We start from the raw sequence: 26,124 nt of genomic DNA, 5'->3' as shown, positions 1-26,124 counted from the left end.
CTGTGGGCTTAAGGGAAAGCACAGAAGGCCGTGATAATTTGAAAACAAACTGTAAGGAGTAGCCCATGAGTGTGCTGTGCTCAAGAGTCCCGCCTTGTCCCGTGCTAAAAACGTGGGGAAAGGAGACACGAGTTATACCATCCTGACTTATCATTTTGTGAACACTTCTTCCTTTTCTGGTGAACCTTATCCCACAATGTTTTGTAACTTAGCGGTAAGGATTGGCAATAGTTTTTTTTAGGATAGGCACTTTTTATTTGACAAGATGCTCCCTTATTATTATTTGATGGCAGTAGCTAGCTCCCATCTTCGATTTAGGTTTAGATTAGGTGTTTTTCTCACCCATTTATACAGTTTAATAAACACCCTTGAACTGTGATCACTTGTGTCTGTCTTTACTGTTGCCACCATGTGTTCCATACATCCCCCACCAACTCCCCCTTTTCACTTGCTCTCTCTCCTCTTTACCCCTCACTTCCCTTCCCACCCTATGCACTTCGCATTTTGCGCAGACCAGCACTTCCCTCCAACCCTCTCCCTCACACTTCTTGTTACTGCACTTGCACAATCTGAATGTCACAAGGTCTAGTAGGACTGTTATTGTCGTCTTTCTCCCTTGGTCCCCCCTTTCTTGTCTTGTGGTCCTTGAAACACCCTTTGTTGTATAGGCACCTTACAGATATCCAATAAAAAAAAATACTAAGCCCCTTCTTCAGAGACTGAAGGAAGCACAGAAGGCACAGGCCCCCCTGGCTTGGACCCAGGAGTTGATTTATTCTTTCAGGGAATTAAAAGAGTCACTTAGAATTACCCCCATTCGGCCACACCAGATTAAAAACAGATGTGGATGTGTTTGCCCACTCTAATGGCCAAGTGATGATGGCTGTCCTAACTCTGAAGAAACCACAAGCCCTCAAACCTCTGTACTATTACACAAGTTCCCTGGATTTGTTGATGCTGAGGCACTTTCCATGCAAACTGTCGCTTGCAGAAGCATTATTAGCAATACAAAAATCAGCCACAATTAAAATGGGATGCGCACTGACGCTCTATGTAGAGCACATACTGTTTTCCATATTGGACACATCAAAATCTACTATGACAAACCAATGAGCTTCGATGTATGAGGTCATGTTGACAAATTCGCCTATTCAAATTGTGAGGTGCCATCTCGTGAATATGACAGTCATAGCACTACCACTTAATGAAGGGGGCTATGCGCATGATTGCGCCACATACATGGACAAAGCGGAGGGGGACATAATGGTCCAAGAAGCGCACCTCGAAGAGGGCGATATAATCTTCATTGACAGGTCTTTGACAATCGATCAGAACATGGGGTGTCGACATACGGGTGCAGCGGTAGTGCTTTACCACGAGGGAGAATTTAAAATTGGAGCACAAATGAGGTTGCTGATGCACTTCTTGGCCCAAGCAGCAGAGCTTGTGACATTAATCACCGCTGTGGGAATGTCAGAGGGTCACTGAGTGAGCATCTACTCTGACTCAGTGTATGTCACATCCACAGTATATTCAGCACTAGCAAGGTGGAAAAGGTGGCCATTCCGGAGGAGCGATGACTCCCCAGTATAACCTGCTGAATTATTGGAATGACTGATAAAGGCATGGCGGCATGGCCTCTTCAGCCCAGCATAAGCAGTGCTGAAATGCACCACCCATACCAGCGAGGTAGATGTAATTTCCAAAGGGAATGACAGAGCACATGACACGGCCAAATAAGCGACGTACATGCCAATGGGAACCACATAATATATGCCCCATCGCACCAACAAAGTAACAATGCTTGCACAAACAACATGCCCACCTACACCACACATGCAGCACTACGACTCTTTGTCCGTGGCCCAAATCATAGATGTGCAGGGGTGCTCCTCTAAAGGAGCAGGATATGTGGACCAGGAGAGAGTGTTCTTTATCACCCACAGATGTGATATGGTGCCAGAATAGTACAGGGAAACCAATGATGCCCCTGGCACTGCTCCACATAGCACTGGACCAATTGCATTACCCAGAGCAGACCTCTAACGAATTTGTCACTGCAGAGATTCAAGAGCAATGGTTCATACACAACTTACAGGATCACATGACTGAAATTGTGAACAATTGTATGATGTGCCAGTATTATAACATGGTCACATTCTCATGACAATGAAAGCTAAGTTACCTCATCCATCAGGGCCATTTTAGCATTTGCACATAGACTACAGAGAAATGACACAGAGGTGTCATTCTTTTTGTTATGTTATTGTAGTTGTATGTCCATTTTCACGCTGGCTTGAGGGGGCTCTGGACCCACACAATGATGCCAAATATGCATCCACATATTTAGTGCAAGAAGTATTTCCAAGGTGGGAGTATGTGAAGAACTACATACCACACTTCACCAATGAGTTGTTCAGGGAAATTGTATCTTTATTGGGCATCAAGCACAAGTTGTGTTCCATGTATCACCCTCAGGCCAACTGTGTTGTAAAGCGCATAAATGGCCTGCTCAAGGAGCGTGTTGTGAAACCATGTGACACACTTCACAAGAGCTGGCTTAGTTGTCTGTCACTCACTGTATTTGCATTATGTTACATGCCTGGCTCTGACCACCATCTTCCCCCACCCCCACACAAAATAGTTACAGGCAGGAGAATGCATGCACCTTCGACCCCTGCACATACTATTTCTGATGAGCACAGCATTGCGCAGGTTTTGGGGGATGACATTCAAGGGTATCTTAAACAGCGTACTAACTCCATGAAATATATTTCATATCAGTTACAGCCTCATCTGGCCCCACCCTAGCTGTTCCTACAAGCAAACAAAGGTACAAGCTGAGAAGTGATCTGTAATCAACCAGTTTAAAAATTAGAGGTAATGCACCCGCCATAAAGAATAGAATAGATTGCGCTACATAAGTAGTGTGAGAAGTACAATTCACTCACATCTTTAAGTAGCATAGAGAGATGGTAGGGATAGGTTGCAGGATACATAGGCAGGGAATAATGTATGGTGGCATGCAATGCATGAGGCATGAAGAACATTAATGTGCGGAAGAAGAACTATAGTACTAACATCTTTAAGAGAGAACTTTGAAAGGCCTTTATTCTGAAATACTGAGTCCTGACATCAAAACTGCTTTGCACACAATCCTAAGCCCCACAATCTACAGACAGATGCTGAGGTATCAAGGTCAGTAACGAAGAGGAACCCGACAAGGAATCAAAACCACACTAGGTTACATTCTTCAGAAGCAACTATAAGGTTAATTAATTTCCATTGGTAGCAGTGAGAAAGTACAGACAGCCTTGATCTCCAGTTGCAAATAGCTACCATGCCAAATTACCTCCTAATGTATAAATACACAGTGCAGCACACACAAGTTAAGATAGCTGAACAACTCAATACATAAATGAAAAGGAGTTCTGAACAGTGGTCCTCTACCACGTCTTCTGAATAGTGATAATTTATTCCAGGCCTAACTAGATAGTGCGCCTGCTACTCCCTTAGCACATCCATCCACCAATGATATACTAAGGCCATGAACACATTGGCAGATACGGCCTCCAGCATGGGAACAAGAAGGGAGTAACTTCTTCAACCGGAACCATAGCGGTCCGGTCATCTCCCATTCCTCACCACACACTCTGGCATCACGTTAAAGTGCACAGAGTCTATGAGCAACCTATTAACCAATAAGGATCCTGTCCGCTATGTTGGCTAATGTAGTATACTGCCAACCAATGGCATGTTAGAATAAAGTGTAACATTTCTTGTAGGACGAACTTAGGAGGGCCCATCAGTTAAAAAATACCCAATAGTAGTGGTCCTTACATGTAGAATGTATATGTTTTATGTCTCAGTAACCAATAGAATAAGTGAGTAAAAGTGTTTTCTTATTATGAACCATGAAGTCATTTGTGACATGTATTTGATTCAAAAGCTTGTTTTCTGCATTACATCAATGAGAGAATGCTGTGTTGCATGCACTCCCGGTCGTTTATATTTGAATAACTCTAGGTTTTCTCTTGTACTTGGTGTTACTAAATTAATTTTGTTATTGATCACCTATTATCGATTATCAGTGACTGGGCCAACTTAACACTTCGAGGCACTGCTGAGATACCCATTGTCTGTTGGAGGGTCAAGGCCTCCTTGCTGAATCTTCCTTGGGCAGTGGAGTTCACATGCAGGGAGTAGTTTTAGTGTGCACCTAAGAGGAGGTTGGCAGGAGCCCATTTATCGCAAAGGGCTGCCCGGTCTGTCAGGTGGCAAACTGGGTGCAGAGCGGGCAGATAGAGGGGACATGATGGCGACAGACCTCAGGGATTCTAGGATTGTGGGTATAAATGTGCACGAGAATAACTGCATGAAGGGAAAAGTTGATTCTTGTTGTTTTAAGTTGAAAAAGAGTATTGGAGATAGAAAGAGAAGATACTTCGGACAGTAGTTGGGGAAGACTGCGCAGTAGGGCATAAAGCCCAGCCTCCTTCGGTGGGCAGTGAAAAAGAGATAAAGTATAGATACCGTGTATAAAGGGAAGACAGCTGTGCAGAATAGGGTTTTTTGGTTTATCTTGATTATTTGCCGGCTTTGTTTTGTATATAATTGGGCTGCAGAGGTGTTTTTTGTGTGTTAGTAGCCTTGCAGTTAGGTTTGTTTTGAGGTAAGTATGGAGTAGATAGAGCATAGTGGAGGAGGATTTTGTTGTATTGTGACGTGGGTCCGACAAGACATGTAATTGTGTTGACATTGTAAGGAACTAAAGGAGAGGAGTGTTAAAAGGGAAGGAGGTGTGAAGGTGTATTGTAATGGCGATTATTGATTATTTATGTTGAGTTGATTTGTCTATATTGTCACAATGGCAAACACTCCCACGCTTCCCCAATACAAGGAAACGATTGTCAAATATCATATGCAAAGGGTCAAAGAGACGGCCAGCAAAATCCATCAGCCTTGGCCTCAAGAAGGGACACTTTTGAAAAGCTTGCTGCAACACACGCACATGTACATACATGTCACTTACAAGCGGACAACATTGCAAAACAGATTAAGCATACTTGAGCTATGTAGAATGTTTGAGGGAGAGGAGAATACTATAAAAGAGTATACAGGTAAGACTCACGATGAAGGGCATGTGCAACTAACTGCGCCTCCGCTTGATCAACAAGTTATTTTGTTTTCAACTGTGCCCAGGTTATACCCATTACAAGCAGCAGCAGACTATATGAATCCTATTTTTTGCCCCCGGAAGAACAAGATGATACAGTGCAATACAAGAAACGTGTTAATATTACAAGCAGAAAAAGATGCACAGCACAGTATAGAAGTGAAATTAAAAGAAGCAAAAGAAGAACTGAAGGAGATACAAGGAACAAGGGGGGAGGGCAAGAGCAATTAATGACACCAGCCAAATGTACAGGAGAGCAAATAGTATTTAACATAGATGGGACAAAAACTGAAAATGACAATGTAAAGGCATTGGAAAGAGGGGAAAAGCAAGAGAAAAGGAGAGATGAGTACAGGAGGGAAGTTAATGCTTAATGCTAGCACTAGTAGAATGGTGATAGAGGACAGGGAAAGAGAAGAGAACACAAGGGAGGATTATGACAGAGTTAGCAGAGACATAATAGGGGAGATAGAAAGAGCAGTGAATGTAAAGGTCTTGGAAGTATTGTCAATAAGGTAATAGAAGAAAGTGAGGAAGAGGAAGAAGGTTGGTAAGAGGAAGGCAATGAAGAGGCAACAAAAGCCCGTCATGTAGGTGTGCCAGGAACACCAGAAGAGTATTCACTAATAAATCTGTGGGATAGTGAATTACAACCGAGCTGGTGTCCATCGCTCTCAGAGCTTCTCCCAATAAATTCAGGAAGGAAAACACCATATATAAACAGATGAAGGAACTTGACAGGCCATCAAACAAATCACATAGCGATAGTATTTAAAGGAAATAAGGGTGCGGTTACACCCATACGAAAGGCTGGGATGACATAATTACCTTTGCTCCAGAAAGGAAGGTGCTGGTTCATTATATACAATGGCCACAGACAGATAAAGGCAAATTAGTAACTAAATTACCATCTCTCACAACAGGAGCAGGGAAGTGGATTTATGAGTTGGAAAAGCAAATGTCAGGGATTAAAAGAAGGTTAAGCCCGCCGAGGTGTCAAGGGCGCCTTTGTCTGCTGTTTCCCGCTGAGTCTGTGCATCGTGTTCCAGGTCCTGGACTGCACTGAAATTGACATTTTCCTACCTGCAAACATCCTGCTCCGAATCGCGTAAGACTGTGTTAATTCACAGCAGTTTGAAGCAAGCGCTGTATTCTTTCCACAACCAAAGTCACGTGATTGGGCTGAAACCCCGCCCCCAGGAAGCCGGCACAAAACCCTGCCTCAGCTGCCCTTGCAGCGTCAAGCCCGCCGTGGTGACAAGGGCACCGTTGTCTGCTGTTTCCCGCTGAGTCTGTGTATCGTGTTCCAGGTCCTGAACTGCACTGAAATTGACATTTTCCTACCTGCAAACATCCCGCTCCTTATCACGTAAGCCTGTGTTAATTCACAGCAGTTTGAAGCGAGCGCTGTATTCTTTCCACAACCAAAGTCATGTGATCGGGCTGAAACCCCGCCCCCAGGAAGCCGGCACAAAACCCTGCCTCAGCTGCCATTGCGGCGTTAAGTCCACCGCGGTGACAAGGGCGCCGTTGTCTGCTGTTTCCCGCTGAGTCTGTGCATCGTGTTCCAGGTCCTGAACTGCACTGAAATTGACATTTTCCTACCTGCAAACATCCTGCTCCGAATCGCATAAGCCTGTGTTAATTAACAGCAGTTTGAAGCGAGCACTGTATTCTTTCCACAACCAAAGTTACGTGATCGGGCTGAAACCCCGCCCCCAGGAAGCCGGCACAAAACCCTGCCTCAGCTGCCCTTGTGACAAGGGCGCCATTGTCTGCTGTTTCCCGCTGTTTACGCTGATTACGCAGTAAGTGACCTAACGCACAACATATTCATTTTTTATTTTTTCCTACACTTATTCATCCAATATAATGGAGAGTAACAAACCCAGAACGCGTCTCCAAGAGAAGCTAGAAGAAACTGTAGCAAATGTTCTAAAACACACCTTAGTTGCGAATTCGCAACCCAATGTCCAAAAAGAACTAAGTAATTCAACTGGCAAAATAAGATCCACTAGCACAACACAACAAGGAGATGAGAAACCCAAAAAAGAAATTGAAACAACCCAGATTGAACCCCCAAACTACCCCTCCTTACCCAACCTGACTCAAAACCCTGGTTGTCCCTTACAAACTCCTAATACCAATAAAGGAAACTCCCCCCCTTTCACTCCTATGTATCAAGACCCACTGGCCAAGCTGGCTACTGCACAACCAAGTAACTCATCATCTGTATCCAGTCACGCGAATATTGAGCTGCGTCACCCCAAACCTATAACTGCCTCCAGAATGCCAAGGAATGAGAGAAGCCAGAAAATAACATTTAATCATAAAACAGAAATGTCTCCAAAACTATCTTCATTTATTTCAGAAAAAAGAGACTCGTTCTCTCTACCACAACTTGATCTCCAGCTCCACACTCCTCAAAAGAAAGTGGCAAAAGATTCAACGTTGAATTTAACATTATGACAAAGAGCTTGTATAGCAAAACAACAATGGCAGTCAACCTATCACCCTGCAGACATTTCCCTTAAATCTTCAAATCGAGTACCTCGACCTTCACTCAATATCACAGAAATAGATGCCATTATGGACTTTCAAGACCAGAAGAAACCGAAAATCTCTACAGACGAGCATAAGAAGAACACTGATGCAATAACTAACACTTTGACGCCTATTCCCACAAAAGCAAGCCTGTTCTTTCCAAAAACATTTCCTGAGGAGGATCAACAAAGTAATGTAACAACAACCGCCCATAACCAACAGGAGCTAGATTCCCCAACACAAAAAGTCGGGAAGCTGCCTAACACTCCAGAATCCTGCAAACGAATTCCAACTACTATGCTGGATCTTCAAAACATGTTGTTGCTGTCCTATCATTAGCAATGGTGCCCTTCTTAAAGATCCAAGAAGCAATGGTCGATGCCACTAAAGACCAAACTACCCTGCTAGCCATGATCTTAACAAAACAAACAAATATAGAATGTTTCATAACCACAATCCAAGATCGTTTGAATCACGAAGCAGAATCCACAAGAATATGGCAGAACCGGTTAGCTGAAATTGTAAGAATCGACCGACTGGACAAACAAACTCTTACAGAAACAGTGGTAACATTCACTAACAAAATTATGGATGATAAAGCCAAAAGACATTTACATTTAACCACTTCATTAGGTCAAGGCACAACGCGCATCCAGACAGAGGACCCTTCAATAAAAGGAATATCTACAAAAGATTAAACAACTCAATATGAACTCCAAGTACATAATCCACCAATTCACTTCAACACCCCCAACGTAGAACCTCCAGCATGTACCCCGTTTGATATCTTTGACTTAACTAAACGTGGTCAGCTGGGCAATTCAATGACACCAAAGAAAATAACTACAAAAAAACACCAAACAGGCTCTCGTGCTTTTTTGAGAAAGCTACAACTCAAGCCAGAGCAACATCCCCAACCTTGTCCTATAATATCAAAGAAACCCACCACTAACAAAAAAGAAACAGGGAGCAACCAACCCAACAAGGAAACGACAAAGACAAACTTAAAGAACAATAAAATACAGCCACCACAAGCACAAGGAGAACTGATCTCGATTGAAGAAGACGAACCACTAGACGCACTACTAGATACGATATTCCATGATGTAGAGCTCAAATCACCAATGACAGGATGTGACCACAATATAACTTTCAGCTTGCTCCAATTCCAAACAAGCAACAGGGAATTAGACTCTCAAGAAGAATCAATGATAGTAATAGACGAATACTACGAGATTTCTTCTGAATCAATTTACATGAATGCTGATGACTCGATGGCAAATATGTTACTAGTTTATTCACTAGTATCAACCGAAGAATCCTGGTCCTCGCCGGAATCTGATGTTTCTTCCAAAACTATGGAAACTAAAGAGATCAAAGCGAATACATCTTTAACCAGACCTAGGTTTATAGACCCACACAAAGAATCCAGCATATTTAGATTATCACTAATAGCTTCAAATTTAAAACCGGCTGAAACACTAACTTTGAACAGAGAAAATATCCTTTGTTTATTCAATGCTATCCCGACATTGGCTAAGATTTCCACACAAGACATCGACGTCAGACATTTCCTGGATAAGAAACAGATGGAAATTGTTCACATTGACTTCTACACCAGCAAAACAATGCAGCAAGTTATCTCTGCAAAAAAACAACTTTTCAAATGGGGCTTCATTATAGAAGAAATACAAGTAACAAGATTAATGGCGCTTAAAGAAAAGAAGATGCACACTAACACCAAACTTCAAGCAGGGCCTATGCATCGTAAATTTGAACTACAACAAACTTCTAGTAGACCACGATTAACTGGAGAATCACTACCAAGAGAAAGCAAAAATCTGAACAGTCAATCAAATATATACTCAAACAACAGAATAATAGACTTACCACAGGAGATAAACTGCCAAACTGGCAACAACAGAAATCTGCTAATCGGAAGCAAACATCAAAGTACATCAAGACCTTTCTATAACAGTCAACTCCTAAAGAAAATTCACTAAATGAAATTACATTAGCTTCATGGAACACAAGAGGTTTTAAGCATCCCCTCTTGGATGGAGCTGCCGACCAAAAAGAAATGTTCAAAATATGTCTCTAAGAGACTTGGCTATCAACAGAAGTCGTTTGCGATGGATTCTCCACCTACATGTACCTGGCGATCACTATCCGACAAGGCAGACCATAATCCGGAATGATAATCATTACCAAGTTAGACCCCAACTGGTCAATTGTAAAGAGGAAAAACATCCATGCCTGGGCCCAATACATTGTCATCTGTATCTCGACTACATCATCTGAATCAAATCAATACCCAGACAAAACATTTCTAACAATTTTCAATATTTACTGGAATGCAATAGCAATGAATGATAACAAGTTCATCGATTCAATTTGCGACGAGTTTGACAAAATAGCAAACTCCTTCGTGCAAACAGAGTTTGTCATTGCTGGCAATCTAAATATCCATCTTTACAACTCTGAAGGCTTTCGATTGGACTTTCAGAAACTATCTTCAAGAGCAAAGAAATGGACCAAAAAGATCGAGATCCGAAATCTAACTCTAACAGAACAAACTTTAAACGCCCATGGTCAAATGCCTCCAATGTGGTCAAGCGGTAAATCTAAGTCGATTATCGATTTCATTTATATCTCTGATGGTATAAGGACCAGTTTAATTGCCACTGATAACTGCTTACAACCTAACAGCGATCATTGTCAAATTCTAATAACATGGAAGACAGCGGAAACTTTGAATTCTCGTCTAACCCTTCCAGACCTTGAAATAAATAACGGCTTCAACAAACTAAGAATAAAACAGCATTAAATGATTGATCTCATCTCCAAATTTGAAACATCATTGCTGCCAGATTCCTCAAAACTCAACTACGAATGGGTACTTCGAGACTACCAGACCTTGGCAAGTAACAACATCAACCGCAACAGTACACATAAACATGCATTTCTTATCGAAATCAAAGAGAGGAAAAAAATGCACCAAAAAAACATATGTCTACTGAAAAAACTGAACACATCAGCCGTAAAAGTAGACATAAAAAAAGAAAAACAAAAGTACTCGAATTCGATTAAATCAGCTAAAGCGATATTACATCAAGCAGATGCCGAAGCAATCTTAGCAGCAATTAAGGGGAAAAATACGAGACAACTATGGTCGCTTCTAAATGAAAACAACAAAGAAACGAGCATGGTCCAAGAAGTAGAAGCGGACGCTTGGACTAAACAATTCACTACTCTCTATGGAGCCAAAGCAGCGACAGCCACAATCCAAGAAGAACCCAGCGGCCCTCCATGGAATCTGACGTGGGAAACTGAAGACGTGATTAAAACTATCACTACTCTGAATTCATCGAGAGCGCCGGGACCAGATGGACTATCAAATGCAAACTTGGCCGCACCTGAAAAATTGGCAAGTTTCTTTGCTCATCTGCTCCTTATCATCGAAAGAACACAACAAATACCGCGCAGTTGGACCTTAGCAATCCTGATTCCAATTTTTAAAACTGGCGATAGAAAGAATCCACACAACTACAGACCCATAGCCTTATTAGATCCATTAGGAAAACTGTTAGTGAATTTTCTATTGAAAAAACTTACCACATGGGCAGCCAACAATGGAAACTAGAAAAAAGGCAAACTGGATTTGTCAGCAAGATCGGAACGAACGTGAATTTGATACTCTTGAGCCTGCTAAAATACGAGGCTGCATCAAAGAACCAACAGGTATACACCATCTTTATTGATCTAAAAATGGCATTTGATTCTGTAAATAGAATAAAATTATGGAACAACATGGGGATGCCCTCCATCAATTCTCAATCCTATCAAACAACTGTACACCAACACTTCAGTTCGAGTTAGGCTAACAGAAAATGGCAAAGTCAATCAATCAACACTTCCAATGGTCTGAAGCAAGGCTGTCCCTTAGCTGCCTGTCTCTACAACCTATACACTTGTGACTTTGTTAAATCAATTGAAGATCCACTTGTAAATCCGCTGAAATTAAACAATGAACCAGTACTATCATTAATATATGCTGACGACATTACGGTCATGGATAAAACAACATCAGGATTACAGAAAACTCTTGATAAAGTAGCAAGCTATATGACAGTCAACAAACTCCAGATCAACATAAACAAAACCAAAGTAATGAAATTAACAACTCAAAAAAAGAATAACCAGAAATATCCAAAACTTTACCTTGAAGGCAAGGAAATTTAAACAACAAATGCCATCAAATACCTAGGTGTAATGATAAATGCTTAACCAATGGAGCAGGAATGGAAAACTCACATTTAAGAGAAAGCAAGATCTTTAGCTCGACTAGGTTGGTTCTACCATTGTAAATTTGGGACATACTCATTCAAATCAACCACCGCCCTTTATAAACAAAAGGTTGTTCCCATCTTGACCTATGCTGGCAAAACTCTGGTCAATAAACAAGGATTGAAATGGCACCTCTATGAAGCCATATTCTTGAGGAAAATGTTAGCACTACCCAAACATTTTCCTATGCCAAGGATCCGCTTTGAACTGGCTTTACAATCACTACAATCCATAATATTATGGAAACAAATGGACCTCTTCAGGAAAATAATCAGTCAAGACAAATTACCAGCTGTAGAACTACTAAAAACTAAAAAGAACGCATTGAATGCAACGGTTCTTCAACAATGGTTCATCAGGATCAAGAGTCAGATGGATGACGAAGGCATTACTGAAGAAATGTTAATAAACAGACCACAACATGTAAAGCGAGCATTACAGAGGAACGATTGGATAAAGACTGTCAGTGACCAGACCAGATATAAACGACATCGAGAATGTGTAATAGATACACAAGCTTTACATGAACTCCCTGCATACTTGACATGCTTCCCCGACCGACATATGCAAGACCTCTTCCTAAGGTTTCGACTAAACATCTTACCGACCCGTGATTACTTGAGCAAGATCAAACAGACAGATACCAAATCCCCAGAGTGTCGATTCTGCAAGACTGAAAATATCAAAGAGACACCATTTCATATCATTATGATTTGCCCAGCACTACAGGAAAAAATAAACTTATTCAAGGACTTCTTTAGAATATCAAAAAAGCAGATGACCACACAAGAACGGTGGGACCAATTACTAAAAGGCCACGACAAACCTTTAATTTTAACGGCCATTAAATTTTGGAAAGAGATCGAAAAGGACATGGAGAAATAGCGGGCATGTCTGTTTTTGTTGATTTTATTTTTTAACAAACTGTTTAAAGAACTGCATAATGAAAAGTTTGGTTAACCAAACATATCATTTTTTTGAAAAAATAAAAAAAAAATTAAAAAAAGGTCAGGGATGACATTGGCAACAGGGGATATGAGAATTTTATTTGCTTCTATACTGGGGGAACATGAGAAGACATATGGAAAAGGTCAGGCTACCCTGGGGTAACAGTGCAAGATACCACACATGATGGGTCAGCCTTTAACAATTGCTGAGCAGACATTTTGAGGGCATTGAGAGTACAATTCCCATAGACATCAGACATAGGCACAATCACGACATGCAAAATGAGGGGAAATGAGGACCCAGCCGCATATATACAGGAGATAAAGGAGGAGGTGAGAGCAAACTGGGACACAAATATGCCTATGTTTAATCGCATTTTATGTCAGGTTCTCCCTGAAGATGTGCAAAAACAATTAACGAACATGCCCTTTTTGCCATTTTTGAGAAGCCAAAATTCACACTCACCACAAAGCAGGAGTCTGGATATGAGGTTATATTGTCCAAACCATTGATTAAAATCATTAGGTGCTGCACAGTGGACTGTGTAACATTTATTGTTGAACCAGTTGAGGAAGGAGATTTGGTCCACAATTGTACCACATACATTGACATATACAATGACATCTCCCAAATTAAGCAGATTGCACTAGAGGGCGGAGAGGTGGTCTCCATTGATGGGTCATTGGCCATAGAACAGAGCAGGGGATTGAGGCATACAGGTGCAGCGGTGGTAAAAAGGAAAGGTGACGTTTTTAAGGTGAGCTTATATAAAATGGTTTGCAGGAGCAAAGTTCCTGTACGAGGATAATTTTATCAAGCAAACGAAAGTAAAAGGGACAAAAGAAAAGGTAATGCATTACACATTGCCAGGGGCACACAAAGGTGATGTGACAATGATTGAACATCCACTGTTGAAGTGCAGAGATTCACAGGGGAAATAAATAACCTTCTGTTGGGATAGGTCAAAGTTGCATATAGTAGGGGAAGTGGAAAGGATAATGGGATGTAGAGCAGAAGCTCTAATAGGAGCATGGTGGGGAATTTCGGAAAATGCTAATAAAGTTTGTTTTGAGGAGATGCACTGCCAACTTGCTGACTTGAGTGTAAGACGAAAAGGGGCCAATAAACATTATAATGATGGAATATGCTTCCCTGTGCTTCAGAAACAATGGCACAGTGGAAGTAGGAAAGAACGAAGGATGCAGGTGCATCATGGATTTACCGGGTATGAAAATAGGCACAGCTGTACTAATGGACCACTACTGGGCCTGCGGTACAAGGGATTTTATGCAGCTCCTGCCAAATTGAGGTGGTATATGCTCACTGGCAGTGTTGCATGCACCACCACTGGTAGTGCCTCAAAGTAATGTGGCACAAATTGGATATTAGCCTATGACGGATAATAAAAAAGGGAGAAAAGCTTGTTAACATCATAGCACACAAAAAGAGACAATTATGTCTCAAAGGTAAATACAGAATCACTGGATGAGATACCACTTGAACACGGGCTATTCAGCAACGCATCAATGTTCTTTACATCCCTCCTTGTCATTGGCTTGCATACAGCTAATACAATGCTAAGTGGTTGAAGATAACACGATGGGAGGTACTGCAAACCATAAATGCCACTGCAAAAGGGCTAAATGCTATTAAGGAGGAGGTAAGAGCTGTCAGATTGATGACTCTTCAAAATAGGTAAGTTCTTGACCTCCTCAGTGGAGGGGTGTGTGTGTGTGTAAAGATAGGATCAAGTTGCTGCACATTATTAATTAATTAATTTATTTATTTATTAATGTATTTCAATTAATTAAAACGTTTCACATTTTAAAACAAACAATACGAAATCACATAGGCCACCTATTATTAGTCTCCATCTCCTTCCCCAAAGAGAAAAAAAGTTGTTCCTTTAGGGATGTGCTGGCCTTTATATAGAGTCGTACCCTTTTCAAGGTCACAAAAGTTCTGAGTGAAATCAGCCACAGTTCTCATCTAATGATTTCTATAGTTACACAGGGCCGGAGGCCTAATATCTTTCTCCAGTACATATTTTCAATTATTTCCAACCATTCCCATTCCATAGTTAGGCGCCAGAGCCTTTATGTCACAGGCTGGAAGGAAGCATTGGTAATACAACGTCCTTGCCCCCATCATGGAAAACCCACCAGTTCTCCTCACATGTTGCGATATTAACATAGTCAACTGCAAAGCCCTCCTAATACATTCTCTAATATATTCAGCATGTCCTTTCTGAAATTCAATTGTTATCCCAGGTATTTGTATTGATTTGTATACCCAATTGTATCACAATTGATGCTTAGGAGTAGCCTTGCTATACCGTTTCTACTGAAAAAGATTATTTGGGTTTTACCTTTGTTAATGGTCAACTCATTTAGTTGTACATCAGACCATGATGCTTCAGCAACCCATTTCAGTCCTGTGAAGGTGTGGTCCAAGATGACCTAGTCATCTCCGTAGGGCAGAATGGAGCAAGCATTACCGTCAATCCTCGGGGGACAATCATCAGCCCTGCCCAGAACACCAAAAAGATCTGCGAGGAAGGGATTGAACAGCAAGCGAACCATGACACAATCCTGCTTCACTCCACAATTTACCGTAACAGGGCTAGTCAGTCTCATGGAGCAGCATCGCAAAGCAAAGAATATTCTCAGGACAACCCAGAAGTGCAAACTTGTGCCACAATCTGACTCGACTGACAAAATCAAAAGCTGCTTTAAGATCAAGGAATATGTCATAAAGGCGAGGGCTGTATTTTACGTTACTTCTTTCAATTAACTTATCCATGAACCTTAAGTTGATTACCCTGGAACAACCCGCTCTAAAGCCAGTGTGGAATGTATCCAAGATACCAGACTGGACCACCCAACTCTGCAATTTTACATAAAGGATGTAAACATGTTTCCTGTGATGTTCAACATATATATAAGCCTATAACCCCTGGATCCAGTGTATCTCCTTTCCTATACACAGGAATCTACATGGCAGACTGCCAAGATTGGGGGATCTGTCTGCTTTCTGAAACTTTATCGAACAACCTACCCACATTTCACCCACAGTCCCACTTCCTGCTTTAAGACTAAGTTGGACAGACTGTTGGGACCAGGAGTTCAGGATGATTTCAATCTTTTTATTTTGTACATTATATCCTCCTCTTCTATAGTAAATTCATTTTTGTCTGTGTACTTAAAATACTTATTTATTGAGTTTCCTTCCACTTTTCCCTTAGGCTTACTCAAATACTTGACCCATTGTGACTCACTAATGGGATTGATTATCCTTCGATTCTTGGACCCCTTTGCCTCTCCTAGTACATGCCATATATCCTGGCCCTTCCCAAGGGTCAGTGCTTTGACCAATCGCTGCCATTCTTCCATTTTACACTTGATCTTCCACCAATGGATGTAATTCCCGTATTTATTATTGAGTCTTTTTATCATGGCTTTTATAGTTAAATTGTTCATAATACTACTTTTAATCTTATGTATCTCCTGACACATTTTGAGTTTCTTTTCAATCATATTTCCTTTCACATTTGCCCTCACACATTATTTGTGGAACAGTAAAGTTCCCATTCTCCTTTGTAAATTCCGAGATTCATTGTGCGATCTCTTCGCTAGTCATTCGGTCAATATCAACGAGCAGAAGCTCAGCACCCCTCACAATTCTTTGGCCCAGGAAAGGTTTCTAACAGACCATTTAATGTTATTCCCAGCATAATTAACTTCAATACTGCCCTCTTCTGAGCCTTTTAAAACTTGATTTTCTGTACTGTAGTGTAACTGCTGCATGGTCGCTAAAAGTATTTTCCCCTATATACATATCTACAACCTCAGGCATTAACATGGAGCTGGTGAAAAAATAATCTAGCGTAGCTCTCATATTCCCCATGTTTAATTACCTGGGCGCTCTCCCTCTATTCGCCCATTAAGCATGTTAAGATCACACTCATCCAATGATTTCATCTACCTGTGCCCTTCCCTAGAGGGTCGATCTTGAAGCATAAAGCTCCTAGCATCCAAATGTAAGTTGGGAGATAATTCTTCTGTCCATATACACCTACAATTAAAGTCGCCACCAGGATAATAAGGTCACTCGGGTTTCCATGTGACCATTTGCTCAGCAATTCAAACAAAGCTTCTTGTAGTGAGTCACTTAGGGTACCCCCTGGTGGGTTATAAATGTTCACAATGTGATTTCTGCCTAGGGTTGATTTCATCCACCTCAAGTGCCAGTGGAGAATCAGAACAAGAAAGATTACCAATTTTATGAGCCTTTAAAAAGAATTCCACCCCAATAACCAGACCACTGTATGGTCCTCCTCTATCCCCTTTCTTTGCCATAGAGTGAAAAATAACATAGCCTTCAACCAATAGATTAACTCTTACCCAGATCTCCTGTAAAATCAAAATTTGATTAGTGACCAATAAATCTTCAACATCAACAGACCCCAGAAGATGATAATTGAGTTCATTGTGGAGCAACCGAGGGAGAGGCAAGGGATTCTGCCAACCATTGTAGCCTTGGTTGCACCCCTGGGAGAGATATCTCACCCCCACATGCTGACCCAGGTGCTGGTAACAGAGCACCACTCATAACTCCAGCCCCTTCTTTAGGGAGATCTGTGTCTTCTTGATCAGGATCAACGTCAAGCTCAAGGCCACTAGCTTGTAACTGGAGACTATATGCCTGCAGCAGTAAGGCACTTGCAGCATTATGGCAGTGAATTCTCGAAACATTGAAATTAATTGCATGATAGAGGCTCTACAAATTCAAAATCTACCGTAACCAGCACTCGCAATCGCGAATTTGATGAAGGACGCTCGGGAATACTGCACGACTTGCCCACTTTTTCCTCTGCTTCTGGTAAAGATATTTAAATGTTATGATGTTAGAAGTAGATGCATTTAGTACTTTATCACAATGCGCCGAACACAACTTCTCGCTGCTCAATCGTATCATCACATCTGATCCCCCCCTTTTCTGGCATAGAGGATCTATTATTGATTATTTTATGACAGAGTCAGTGACAATTGCTTCAGGAGACAAAGCCCCCCCATGGGGTAAATGGTTGGGTGAAGTTAGTACACTTTCTTCATTGATTAACCAACTCGTTAACGTCACCGCCTGATTTGATAGTCGTTTCCTTGACCGGGCCACTTTCTTCTTAGCGCATTTGGAAGGTTTAGCCTTCGCAACTGCCTTTGCATGCAGTATTGCTGTGGAATGCTTAAGCGCTATAAGCTGAGACCCCTTTCTTCTTTCTCTTCTTGATAGCAGTGGACTGTATCGCCCCTGGATTATCGGGTCACCACTGTCTATTATAATATTTTCCTCAATCAATGCCTTCTCATTCCGTGGAGACTTAGTGCTACAGGGCACTTGCCATAACTCGCTGGATCCTTTTCCATAGGTTTTACACACCTCGATGACCATCGTGGCCTGCTCCTTCGCCCCTGTTCCGTATAGATTCACAGCTGGTAAAAACAAAGCATCATGTATTTTCCCACTTAATTTGAGTAGGATTTTCAGCGAAAATTGCGTTGGTATTATAAAAGATTGCAGGTCCCCATTAGAAGCCACACTCTTATTTTCAGCGGTATCGTAGTTAAAGATTGTGCTGACTCACAATATATGGCTAAATTTGTGGAAACAGACAAATGTTCTTTAGGGCCAACCAACGGAGCCCTGTCTTCTGCACTAATCAAGGTGAAAGGTCATGGGTTGTTCAGACCACACGTCCACACTTTCTCCGGCCAGAGCAATACTCTGCTGTAGTGAATAGAAGAGATCTGGAAGGGAGTTGTTGTCAACTCGTCCCAAGTCTGAGGTTTCTGCGTGATTTTGCCTATTTGTATTATTTGCTGCGGCCATGTCACCCATTAAGCACCCCTCGGGAGTCAGCAGCAATTTCCTTTTAGACCCTGGAACTTCGGTATAGGCCGATTTGACCGACAAAAAATGGTCGCTATGACCAAAAGTTCTAAAAATGCTACCACCAAAGGTTCAAACACCAAAAGTTCGAACCTTTGGTGGCAGCATTTTAAAAAACTAAACGGGAGCTGCGGGGTGTCCTCTGCATCGCCCCGCTCAGTACACTTCATGGTATAGTGAGTGGGGTTTCAGGGGACATCACCGCAGCCTTCTGTTTAAAAAAAAAGAAAGAAACAGGGGTTCGGGGGGGTGTCCTCCGCATCGCCCCGCTCACTAACTTCTACCGGAAAAAACCTGGCGATTATGCTGGCTGTTGCTTTACAGGAGCAGACTTATAATTATTGTTGGAAATTCCAACCTCAAGAATCGGGGGTGCCGGGGGATTTATTTTTCCTTTTCTTAAATTATATCTTGTTACAGAGCTTTTATTCTTTGCTTTATTTTGCATTTTAAAATTTCAAACAAGAAAAATAGAGAAGATACCACTAGCAGAATGGATTAGTCACTCAGAAACAATGAAGGGGTACTTTATCGCTTGCCTGTGTCCTGTGCCTGCAGCCTGACAGCCTGAGAGCACTCAACTGGGCACTCAACACTGTGCACTGTATATTTATACCAGTACATAATGAGCAGCATGGGAGCGTGACAGAAGCTATAACTTTACTGCAGGAATTACATACAACAATGGTGCAGGAGGTGGAGGAAATTATGGGACTGGTTTGATTCTCTGTCCTCATGGGTGCCGACCTGGTTAGGAGATGCGTTTAAAATACTAATAGCAATACGAGTATTAGTACTCACTGCCATTCTGCTCTGCAAATTATCCTGAGACAATGAAAAAAAGCGCGGAAGACAATCGTAGAGAAACACATGTTGATAATAGAATTGGGTAAAGATTACATGGCACATGTCCACTCTTAAAGAGATGAACCGCACTGCATGCATGTCATAGAAAGATCAATTGCCCCCTCTGGGAATAAATATGAACTCCCGTTGGATCCTGAAAATTATACCCAACATTGGGGGAACTGTGACAGAGATGGGGACTGGTGTTTCATGACATGTGCTCCAGAAGAATATATGGAACAGGGAGGTAACCTGAGGGGGGGTCATTAAGGTGTGGATCCCAAAAGGTGGATATGAGGTGATGAAGAACAGTGGGCATTTGGTCAATACATTGATCAGAGGAAGGAGTGTGATGATGTAGATTAGATCAGCACAAGGTGTGGCCCAGCCCCCACCTGTTCCTAGAAGTAAACAAAGGTACAAGCTGTGAAGTGATCTGTTAACAACCAGTTTGAACATTAGAGGTAGGAAGAATAGAATAGTTTGTGCTACACAAATAGGGTGAGAAGTAGAGTGGACTCACACGCTTAGGGAGACGTTGCAGAATATATAGGTAGGGATAGGTCGCAGACTACAGGGAATAATGTATGGTGGCCTGCAATGCATGAGACACAAAGAACATTAATGTGGTGGAGAAAGAACTAGAGTACCGCCATCTTTCAGACAGAACTTTGAAAGGCCTTTCTTCTGAAATACTAAGTCCTGACATGAAAACTGCTTTTCCCACAATCCTAGGCCCCACAATGTTCAGAGTGATGCTCAGATATCAAGATAAGTAAGGAAGGGTGCCCTGACAAGGAATCGAAGCCACACTAGATAACATTCTTCAGAGGCACACAGCATGCAACTATAACGTGAATTCATTTTTATTTGTAGCAATGGGAAAGTACAGATAGCAATGGTCTCCAGGTGCAAATAGCTACCACCACAAACAACCTCCTAATGAATAAACGCACAGTGTAGCACACGTGGGTTAGGATAGCAGAACAACTCAATAAATATACAAAAATGAGTTCTGAACAGTAGTCCTCTGCCATGTGATCGGGACAGTGATCATTTAATCCAGGCCTAACTAGATAGTGCAATCATATACCTGAGGTCAACTCACGCATTTATGTAATGCATAGGGTCAGTGGGAATCCCAACACACACATATAGAAGAACCTACGCAACACATTTACAAACACATTTTTTGAGCCAGTAAAGAAATGTTTTTTTAGAGAAAAAAATAGAAATACAGGATAAAGTACAATTTGTTAGTTTATTTCACCGCAGAAGAAACAATACAAAACACTATAAAGTGCAATATCAAACGAATCTGATTCATCAGTAATGTATTCACATATTAACAACCATACACACAAACTGACTCACACAACACACATGTACTGACACACAAAATCAAACCAATAGTTTACAATAATTAAAGGTTGTGGCGTGAGATGACAATGAACTGGCTCTCATACATTGCTTTGCAAAGAAGGGCATTTGAAATCGTAAGGACACTCAGTTCAAAGGCTGATTCACCGCCTCAGCCCCACAGGCATCACAGCAACCTGGTGTGGCAGCGGGAAAAGCAAACCAAGTGCAAGGCAAACAGCAGGTGTTTCTCATAGTTACAACAATCCAATGTTTCCAGTACTCACCACATTCACCATGTCCTGGTACCTCTTCTGCTGCCAGCATCAGTATGGACTATAAAACCCCTGTATAACACTGTGCACGGTTCATGCTTTCCACCCATGGCACCTCGATTTGTGCTCCTGCTTTTGCATTTTTCCAGTACATGCAGCACACTCTTCACCAATCCCTGTGCTATTTCTGTACTCTCATTGTGGCCAAAGTTCTGCGTATGTTGCTCCTTCACGCTCCTGCAGCAGGTAAGCGTCCTCTTCCCCTCCAGGTGACTCAATTTCACTTATATTACCCAGGCTTTTCCATTTTCAAATCCCCTCTGTAGCGAGTCCCTTTTGCATCGTTGGCCCGCCTCCCGGCCCTGATTGATGGATACCTCGCACCCATGTGACCAGAAGTGTTGTAGGCAACACCAGAGTCTTTAAACACTTATTTTGAGCCCCGTATCCCTATTCCAGCAGCTCCTGCAGCCTGTATGTGTCTCTCACCCTCCAGGTGACCTAAGTTCACTTATTTTGCCTGTGCTTTTCCATTTTCAAATCCCCTCTGTTGCAAGTCCATTTTGCACAATTGGCATGCCCCCCTACCCCCTGGCACTGATTGGTGAATGCTTCAGGAAGCCCTTATAGGTGGATCCTCCAGGGCAACCCCAGCCCAGGCAGACATTGGCTAAGGCCCACAAGTCAAAGGGTAGCTACTGACCAAGCAGCTCCATTCCATGCTTGCCTGTGTTCGTCTGGGACGCCTGATGCAGTCAACCTACAGCCACTAATAAGGTAAGTGTTGTCTGGGCAGGGAGTACAGCCATTGCTGTACTCCAGTAAAACTCCACCACTCTTATTACACATTGTCATCTACCTACAGACATCTAACGTAATTGCACAAGATAGTCATATTTTGCATTTAGCCTAGCTGTGTGAGGTAGTCATATTTTTGCGATCAAAGTTTGCTCTTAGCCAATTGTGTAGGATGGCCAATGTTTGCATTTAACCTAAGTGTGTAAGATAGCCAAAGAGTGCATTTGGGCAAGTGTGTAAGGTAGCCAAAGTTTAACTTAGCCTAATTTTCTAAGGTAGCCAACATTTGCATTTGGCCTGGTTATCTGGGGAAGCCAGAGTTTGTATTTAACCTAAGTCGGGGGAATATCGGGGGTAGGATATGCATTGCCATCAACTAACGGTACTAAAAACGCGCCCCTCTGTATGCACCCTCTCAAACTCTGAACTAAACACAGCTATACAAACCGCATGCACTTCACAACACCCTGACAATGAAACAAACTATACACAATCTCACCTCAACATCACATGACAGCTACCAACCGAAAACGGTTTCCCGAAACTGAAACTGCCAAAAGCACATCACAGCTCTCTTGCTCTTCACCCGCTCAATCCAACTAACAAACCCACCACCCTCCTTGCATTGTAAATCCGCCAGAGTGCCAAGAGACCATGCAGGTGGCAACAGTGCGTGGTACAAGAACCCTTAACATAACATAGCGTTTGGACTGCTGCTGCACTTCCACTTGTTTTGTACACTCCTTGTTTTACTCTTAACCCACACATGATAGTTGCACCTGCTACTCCATTAGCATATCCATGCACCGACGATATGCCAAGGCCGTGAACACATTAACAGATAAGGCCTCAAGCCTGGGAATGAGAAGGGGGTAACTTCTTCAAACTGAACCATAGCAGTCCGTTCATCTCCCCTTCCGCACCAAGCACTCTGGGCTCACATTAAAGAGCCCACGGTCGGATGAGCAAACAATTAATCAATTAGGATTCTGTCCGCTATGTTAGTTAATGTAGTATAGTGCCAACCAATATGTTAGAATGAAGTGTAACATTTTTAGTAGGACGAACGTAGGATGAGCCATCAGTTATTGAATACCCAATACCCAATACCCTATACAATGTATAGGTGTTACTAACCAATAAGATGAGTCAATAAAAGTGTTTTCTTATCACTAACCATGATGGTATTTGTGATGTGTATTTGATTTAAAAGTTTGTGTTCTGCATTACGTCGAGAGAATGTTGTGTTGCATGCTCTCCCAGCTGTTTATATTTCAATAAAGCTGGGTTTTCTCTTGCACTTGGTGTAACTCAATTAATTTTGTTATTGATCACCTATTATCAATTATCAGTGACTGGGACCTCGTTAACAGAGGGAAGCATTTAATCCAGGCCTGTTTGTAGACAGCGTGGTGAAGCAGCGTTCAACTGATTCTGGCAACCTTTGTTATAGCTACAAGAAGGCGGTGGGCCTAGAGAGCGAAAATTACATGTTACATTTGCTCTCTTATTCCACACGCCACGGGGAAACCAATGTTTTTTTCTCCCACAGCAAGTGCCAGAATATATAGCACCTTGTTTTATACATCTGGCATTTTGAAAGGTCCGAGGGTTGTTTCAGGGGTTTCGTCAAAAATGAGCGAAAACAAAATACAGAATGCGTGATTTGGCCCAATTTCGGTCGTTCAAAAAAAAAAATCTGAACTGCCGAAAAGTTCAACCAAATCAGGCATTCGGTGCTGGGGGCTGCGGGGGTGTCCCCCACACCATTGCTCACTATATTGCGAGCAGGGATTGTGGGGGTGAGCCCAGAAGCCTTCCCAAAAAAAACCATACAAAATTAAATAAATTAAGGGCTTTGGGGGCTGCAGGGGTGTCCTCCGCAACACCCGCTCCCTATACTATGCAGTATAGAGAGCGATGGTTGCGGGGTACACCCCTGCAGCTGTCCCGAAAAGAAATAAAAAGTTAAGGACACTGCGGCGCCGGTTTCCAATCACGGAAGTGAAAGGGAACAGGCTTTGCAGGGACTAGCGAGTCAGAGGCAAGGTAAGTAGGGGGTTGGGGGTGGAGGGTTACCGGGGGTGTGTTGGGGGGTTAGAGGCAGGGGTTTGGCATACAGGAGATTGTTGGTGGGGATCCAGGATGGTTCATAAGGAAGACCTAGCTTAGCTTACACCAATCGCTGTGGTCCATTTGTGGTCCATTTGGCTTTGAAAGGGGCAAGTCCCTCTTTTGGCAGATCATCTGAAGACTTTCGAAGGAGTAGCAAGAAGAACTCATCACTGGACCCTGGCTGTAGGTACAGTCTGCTTTACATCTTCCACCAGTGAAGGAAGGGCAGAACCTCCAAAGGGGGAAGCAGGATCCCTCCCCAGAACATCTCCCAAGGAACAGAGGGAGATAACGAATCCAGAGGGCCCTCTAGCTGCTCCAGAATTGGTACCCAGCCAGCACACAGCGTGCCCTGCTAGGTTCTGAAGCAGGCTTCCTAGGTAGGAAGTGTTACAAGGTCTCTGAACCTACAACCAAGGACAAGGCAGCTGCCTGCCACACACTCCACAGCTAGAGGCCGCCCGCCTTAAAGGATGACACAAGCCCATTGAATAAGCTGGGAGAAGTGCCTCGATAAGCATCTACCGATGTCTGCCTTAAAGGACATTTTTGAGCCAGTCGAGTTTCTCAAGCTGCAACCGACTGCAACACTGATTGCTGTCAAGCCGCAGTTGCTTAAAGACACCCGAGAAGTGTTTCAGAACCTGATGACAGCACTGACACAACAATTTCTGACCCTGAACTGCTGTGTAGGCAAGCCTGCAGCTATTCATCCAGCTTTGCTCAGCGAACTGTCTTGCCGCCTGATAAACGCAGCTGACTCTAGTCTTGAACTCTGCCGCAGAAGGCTGCAAAGTGCCATGAAGCAGACTCATCCTTGTTGAGCACCAAAAACACCTACAGCACAAGGTACGTGGTGGTCCTGTCCCCATGGTCCTTCCCGGAAGGCCCCTGGAGACATATTAAGACCCTTTGCTCCTTTTGTGCTGAAGCCAAGTAACCTTAAACTAGCCTCAATTCAATATCCAGAGTGCATCCCCTTTTTTTCTTTGAAACCGTCTGTCCTCTGCATTCTTTTACAGGGTGGGTTATTCATAGTGTCTCTAGAAATGTCTGTTGTGATAAATAAAGTGGATATTATTGAAATAACCTTGACTGGACAGTCCCTTTTATCATTGGGTAATAATTGTATTTTCGCTGTTTTGCAACTAACCAATGATCCACGACCTTTCTCAGATAAGACTGCCGTTCCGTCCATGTTACCAGAATTGAACAAGGAGGTTTATAATTTGCTTGTATTTCCAATCTGTTCAGATCCCTTCTGGTGTACTGGAGGTGTAGGGCTGATTGATGGTTTAGAAACCGATATTCACTCCTGGACCATTATTGCCTCGGAAGTGGATTTGTCACAAAAAGAAGTAGCGCAGTCTTTACCAGGAGCCGAGAGGAAACCAGCGAGCAGGAGGGGAGCTATGAGAGAGGGTGTAGAGGTGTCAGAGCTGCCCAGTGTGGGAAGGAAGTGGCAAAGGTATGCTGCACGAGCGTAAGCAAAACAAAAGACACTACAGAGGGTCAGTGAGTCTGCCTGAGCAGAGTGGGGATAGCGGGGCATTCCGATGACTGAGCCAAAGAGAATATTTACATTGTGAAGTCACGGAAAGTGCATTTATAAGAAGATTGCTTGTGAACTGAAAGGGCAGCGGCCAAGTTGATCACAATAGGAAGTGAATGCAAATTACATAAGTATATATACCAAGCCACAAAAGGCACAGCCTTCTTGGAAGTAAAGAGGAACTATAATATACAAAAAGTCCTGGGAAGCAAACA

The sequence above is a fragment of the Ambystoma mexicanum genome, chromosome 3p (genome assembly GCF_040938575.1).
Source record: "Ambystoma mexicanum isolate Mex_15411 chromosome 3p, UKY_AmexF1_1, whole genome shotgun sequence".
Lineage (NCBI taxonomy): Eukaryota > Metazoa > Chordata > Amphibia > Caudata > Ambystomatidae > Ambystoma > Ambystoma mexicanum.
The sequence above is the reverse complement of the archived record's forward strand: the minus strand, read 5'-3'. Positions refer to the sequence as shown.